The sequence below is a fragment of the Pantherophis guttatus genome, chromosome 3 (assembly GCF_059756535.1).
Source record: "Pantherophis guttatus breed Tessera chromosome 3, ASM5975653v1, whole genome shotgun sequence".
In the NCBI taxonomy this organism is placed as follows: domain Eukaryota; kingdom Metazoa; phylum Chordata; class Lepidosauria; order Squamata; family Colubridae; genus Pantherophis; species Pantherophis guttatus.
In genome coordinates, this window is record NC_142065.1 from 200,181,643 (window position 1) to 200,187,907 (window position 6,265).

Here is a 6,265-nt window from a genome sequence, read left to right on the forward strand (position 1 = left end):
GGTTAACCTGAGATGTTTCGTTGCTCATCCAACGAAACTGACCGATGAAGGTGCTTGGATGAACAATGAAATGTCTCAGATTAACCAAGTTTGGTTCAGTTGCCATGATTCAACCTTTAGACAGGGTGACCAAGGCGGACAAAAAAGCAGTGGGTACCTCCAAATTCCTGCCAGCTTCCCCAATGAAATAAATTGAATAAATATAACAAAATTGATCTTCCAAGCTTGGACAACACACTCAAATTCCCAGGCAGATGTGCAAAGTCTTGGAAGTTGTATTCCATCATATCTAGAGGCCAAAAAACTGAGAAAACTGGTGTATACACTCGCAATAATTAATCTGCATCTTCATTTCTGAAAAGTATAGTGACATATTTGTGTGTTCCTATAAAAAATAGGGAGAGAAGGCTAATGAATGCCATCTTCTGACATTTTGTCAGCAGAAGAAGCTAAAGCAATAGAAATGCCAGTCTTTTATTTTATGAATATTTTATTCATAATTTCAGTGTCAAAAACAGTTTACAAAAAGGAAAGAAAATAATTGCTACTTGTAACCAAGCAGTTGTCGAATAGTTGAACATGCAAGAAAAAAAGAATGTGCAAAATTTATATAGAAAGATTTTCCGTAGCCTGCAAAAAGGCTGCACAAAAGGATTTTTAAAATTACATAATGAGGTTTGTTTTTTTAATCATTTATCACCCCGGTATGCCATTTCAATTTTAAAAACCCCTCTTAAACAAATATACAAATATAGGCAGGTATATATATATATATAATTAATGCTAATTAAAATCTAAAATTAAAAAGTGTGAAAATAAAAAAATAAGAGTAAAATGTTGATTTAATGGACCATTGTGGGGGGGGAGTGTGCCTATTCAGTTTGAATTTGCCTCATTTGCATAACTAAAATAGCATAATTTGCAGTAATTTATTTGACATATTCTCTACTAACTGGACAAAACGGGTATTAATCTGTTAAATGGGAGTGAAATCCAGTATTTGTGCATTGTACTCAAAGTATAAACTTAAACCAAGATCCATTAAATTATGAGCTCACTGTTACTCATTTTGGAACTGAATTCCTGGCATTATATACAGCAAAATTTATATTTGTCAAGACTGTGCGTGAGTCGAGGCTTTGTTCTAAGTTATTGTTGATTTTACCATGGTTTGTTAGCCAAGCCACAATTGGCTGATTTCATGTATCCTGATACACTATAATCTACAATTTACCCTTTCATGGCTGGATTCTTGAAATCAGGGTCACAGATTAATACAATAAACGATATAATAGCTTAGCTTGGTGTTTCTCAACCTTTACAACTTTAAGAAGTGCGGAGTTCAGAAATTCTGGAAGTCCATACCTATTAAAAGTTTCTGAGGTTCAAAAACATTGGCTTAGCCTAATGCCTGAAATTAGAAAGTAGGAGCAGAAAATAAGATCAGTATAGGACAGTGATGGCTAACCTTTTTGCCGTCACGTGCCAAAAGCGTGGGGAGCGTGGGGAGGGGTCACGCGCATGCGTGCCCACACCCATAATTCAATGTGCCACGCTCCCCCCACATGCACACGCGACCCCTCCGCGCTCCCGCCACTTTTGGCACACAATGGCCCCAGTAGGCCCATTTTTCGCCCTCCCCAAGCTCCAGAGGCTTTCTTGGAGCTGGGGAGGGCGAAAACTGCCTCCCCCCATCCCCGGAGGCTCTCTGGAGGCCGGAAACAGCCTGTTTCCCGACTTCCAGTGGGACCGGAAGGCCTGAAAAGCGAGACATTTGTTAAGTGAGTTTTGCCCTGTTTTACAACCTTGCACAGCTGTTAAGTGAACCACTGCGGTTGTTAAAGTTAGTTGAGTGAATCCAGCTTCCCCATTGTTTCTCAGAATGTTGCAAAAGGGGATCACATGACCCTGGGACACTGCAACCGTCATAAATATGAGTCGGTTGCCAAGTGTCTGAATTTTGATCACATGACTCTGGGGATGCTGCAATGGTCCTAAGTGAAAAACGGTCATTAGTCATTTTTTTTCCTTGCCGTTGTAACTTCAAACGATCATTAAACTGACTGTTGTAAATCGAGAACTACCTGTACTAAATTCAGCATTGTAAGATTAAACATTACAAGACTTCCAGATCCAAATATTTCTGGAATAAAGCTCGAATGCTAAAAAAAAAACATGTGCTTTTGGAGAAATTTGGGAAACAATGACCAAATCTGTGATTTTACTTGTGGCACATTTCCACGCAAGAGAACAATAAGAATATTGTAGCCATCATCTTCATGGTTAGTCTCACTAGTTCTAATGTGGCTCATTGATTTCTAGGCTTAGTTGCACTCGTTTTGTGTTATTTTGTAGCCTGCATGGGGATGGTTTGTAAATATCTCCAAAGTTTTGGATTATGGAAATTTGGGAGGGGGGGGAAGAATCTGGAATTACAACAGTTATTAGCCAGCAAGTGTTTGCAAAGATATAGAAGATACAGAATCTACTATAGTGCATAAGCATTTTATCTGACAAGCGTTTGAATTCGTTTCCATATTTTTTCCAGATTCTTCCTCCTTATCATCATCAAAATATTTTTAAGCCTCTTCTCACGGAAAAGATCCCAGAATGGTTCACGAGAATATAAAAAGTAATAATTACAAAATCAAAACACTCCATTCAAAAGATAATGCGTTGATGGAGTGTTAATAGATATCTAATTAAAAAAACAAATCAGTGCAGCTAATTTTTTTTTTCCTGCTGTCCTGGATACTTTTATGGAAAGGAAAAAGACAAATAACTAGCAGTGAAAAGGTTTGAAGCAAACAATTTAAAAATATTTTACATTTTGTACATTATAGCAGAATTTTAGACTGCCAAATCTTAAAACAGAAAGAACCATGGTAGGTGAAATAGATCGGACACTTCAAAGTCATAAAAACATCATATCAACAGCAGGGCAGTTTTTCTGCCAACAATTTAGCAAACAAGAGGAACTGTTTTCATAAACAATTTGTGTCAAACTGCAGAGCTGCTAAAATGAACCATCAACAGGTTGCTGAGAAAAACGTGTCAAATCTGTTCTCCCTTCTGTAGCGCATGAATAGAAGCCAAAGAAATATCAAAGAAATATCAAGATTTCGTAGATACTTTACTGCACTTCGAAGATTCCAGGCTTATTTCAAAAAAAGCAAGCAGGACACATATCTTGGTGTGTTTATTGTTGATTTGTAGGGAAGATTTTTCTGGAAAACCAGAGATTTTGCCAAATGGTTTCCAGGAACATATACCTCAGGATCCTAATCCAGACACAAGGTTATAAAACCAGACTATTCTGGAATATGGTTTTTATCCCTGAACTTGTGTGAACACGTCACAAAGTCCTAAATTCACTTAAAAGTTATAAAGTTAATATCCTATACAAGTGATGCAGATTATTATTATTATTATTATTAGCCTTCAAACAACATAGGTGCAACAATCAGCTTTTCTACAGTGTAACATTGACGTGTTTTGTCAAATCAAAAAATTAAAAATTCACCTCCAAGCCACCTTCGAAGTAGCAGTTTTCGAAAAACTGGGTAGATACAGGTAGTCCTCGACTTACGACCACAATTGAGCCCAAAATTCCTGTTGCTAAGTGAGATGTTTGTGTGGTGAATTGTGCTCCATTTTACGACCTTTCCACAGTTCCTAAGTGAATCGCAGCAGTTGTAACCCAGTTGTTGAGTGACTCGGCCTTCCCCATTAACTTTGCATGTCAGAAGGTCGCAAAAGTCAATCACGTGATCCCCAGGTCACTGCAACTGTCATTTATTTATTTATTAGTCCAATTTATATGCCGCCCTTCTCCATAGACTCAGGGCGGCTTACAATGCATTATAGCAATAGCCTGCATACTTTTTTGTATATACCTGCTTATTAGGGCTTTCGGCCCCCCCTAAGCGGTGTTGTTCTATACAAAGTTGGCTTATTGCCCCCACAATCCAGGTCCTCAATTTACCTACCTCGAATGGATGGAAGGCTGAGTCAACCTTGAGCCTGGTGAGATTCAAACTTGCACTAATTGCAGGCAGCTGGCAGCTAAGTGCTAGCTCTTAACAGCAGTTTAGTCCACTGCACCACCAAGGCTCTTAATACTCATCATAAATACGAGTCAATTGCCAAAGCATCCGAATGTGCATCATGTAACCATAGGGATGCTTGCAAGTGTAAAAAACGGTCCTAAGTGAACTGTTGTAAGTTGAGGACGACCTGTATAGGCAGTATAGGGCCAGAAGAATAACAGATTTGCAGCCGAGGCGAAGTAATTTTTTTTGAAAGTTGAGTGATAACAGTGAATAAAAATGGCTTCACACACATATATACACAAGCAGACTTTAAAATCCCACTTCCCACAAGCATCTGCAGGAACTTACTCTTCTTGTAAGAATAATAGGAGTTGTGTCCTGCCATAAGGTTTTTGCAAACCTCTACGAAAGGGTTGGGCCTTGTCTCATGAGATTGCAACATTGCTTTCATTATTTTGCACCCTTCCTGCAGATGCCACTTTCTGGTTCTTTTTTAATTCTCATTTGCATCCAATCTCCCAATCACAAAACCTTTTCCTTAACATTTGATACTCCTTTCTTTGCCCCAACGAGGCTTTCTTCCTGACAGAGCCTGCCTATTTAAACACATAAGTTTCCTATATTTACTTACAAGTAGTCCTTATTTAACGATCACAATTGGGATCGGCAACTCGGTGGTTAAGCGAGGCGGTCACTATAAGTGAAACTGTGACTGTTTACAACCACAGCGAAGAGCAGAATTTCCGTGGCTAAGCTGAGCAGTTGTTCAGTGAGCCACACTCACTTTTACAATTTTTTTTTTTTTTTGGCCGTGGTGGGTAAGCAAATTGTTGCAGTTCTTAAGTGAATCACGCAGTTGTTAAAACGAATCTGGCTTCCCCTATTGATTTTGCTTATTGGAAACTAGCTGGGATGGTTGCAAATGGAAATCACAGGACACCAGAGAGCCACAACCATCGTACATACATGCCAGTTGCCAGGCACAAAAATTTTGGTCTTGTGATCGGGAGGATATTGTGACAATTGTAAGCGCATCAAATGGTCGCTGTTGTACCTTTGTCATTAAACAGATGATTGTAAGTCAAGAACTACCTGTATTCCAGTCTGACTTCCTATATTCCTGACCACATCAGTGCAGTGGTGAAATCTAAAATTTGTTACTACCGGTTCTGTGGGCGTGGCTTGGTGGGGAGGGGGTGTAATGTGACGGTGGGTGTGGCCAATTTTTTTATTTTTATTTTTAAAACCATTTTTTCTACAACCTCTTCAGCGAAAAGCATTTGTTTACAACCTCTGAGGATCCCAGCTGAGCCGCGCAATCATCAGGTGTTTTTTTTTTTACTTTTAAAAGCATTTTTTCGGCCGGAGAGGTTGTAGAAAAAATGCTTTTAAAAGTAAAAAAAAGCCTCTGATGATTGTGCAGCTCAGCTGGGCATGGGGGGGGGAGGATTTTTGCTACCGGTTCTCCGAACCACCCGCCTCCATCGCTACCGGATCAGGTGATCCGGTCCGAACCGGGAGCATTTCACCCCTGCATCAGTGTCTCTTAAACCCTCAACCCTTGATGCAAACACCATGCCCATATGGGGATTTTTCCTATTAAATAGTGGGAATGCCTCAAAAGAGAAAGACTAAGGTAATGTCTTGGTAATTCAGACACTCTTTCTCAGCTATAATGAAATCTGAATTTGAGTAATGATAGAAATATCATTACTTGGATATGCAGCGTGCATGTACGGTATCTCTATTTTTTCTTAAAATCAGGTATGTCGTCTACACTCAGGATTCAAACTTCCTAGCTGACTCATCTTTTATCCGGACAAGGCTCTGGGTATAACCTGTGTGGCATCACCAATTTGAACATCAAATGATATGGAAACTGCCAAACTGATTCATGAGATCATAGGAACAGCCATTATGCCCTCTTAAGGATAAGGTTGTTATTCCTGGGTTGCAAAGTGGGCAGCGACCAGTAGATGTCAGCAAAGAGTTAGTTTAGAAATGGTGTCTCTTTGCTGACATTTAGTGGCTGCTCGTATTTTGCAGCCCAAATATTGCAATCTTCATTGAGAGATGATCTTCCACATTTAAATTGCACAAAGATTCTTGGGGTTTTTTGTTAGGATAATGAGTAAACATCTCTGCACTGCATGCAAATCTACTCAAGTAGTTTATCCAGCTGCCTAAGCCGCACTTACAACATAGCCAGCTTT

General features: G+C 39.3%; 1 protein-coding gene across 5 annotated transcripts in view; it reads left to right on the plus strand.

Moving 5' to 3' along the window:
• Window positions 1-6,265, plus strand: part of NTAQ1 (N-terminal glutamine amidase 1) — a 29,809-nt gene that overhangs the window by 17,243 nt on the left and 6,301 nt on the right. For 2 of the 5 annotated variants that reach the window (XM_087891385.1, XM_034422256.3), the window contains one exon: window positions 2,549-5,140. The exons of the other annotated variants lie outside the window; for them this stretch is intronic. The gene's annotated coding sequence lies outside the window, so the exon portion shown is untranslated. Of the gene's footprint in view, window positions 1-2,548; window positions 5,141-6,265 lie in introns of those variants that run through there. 5 annotated transcript variants of the gene reach the window in all.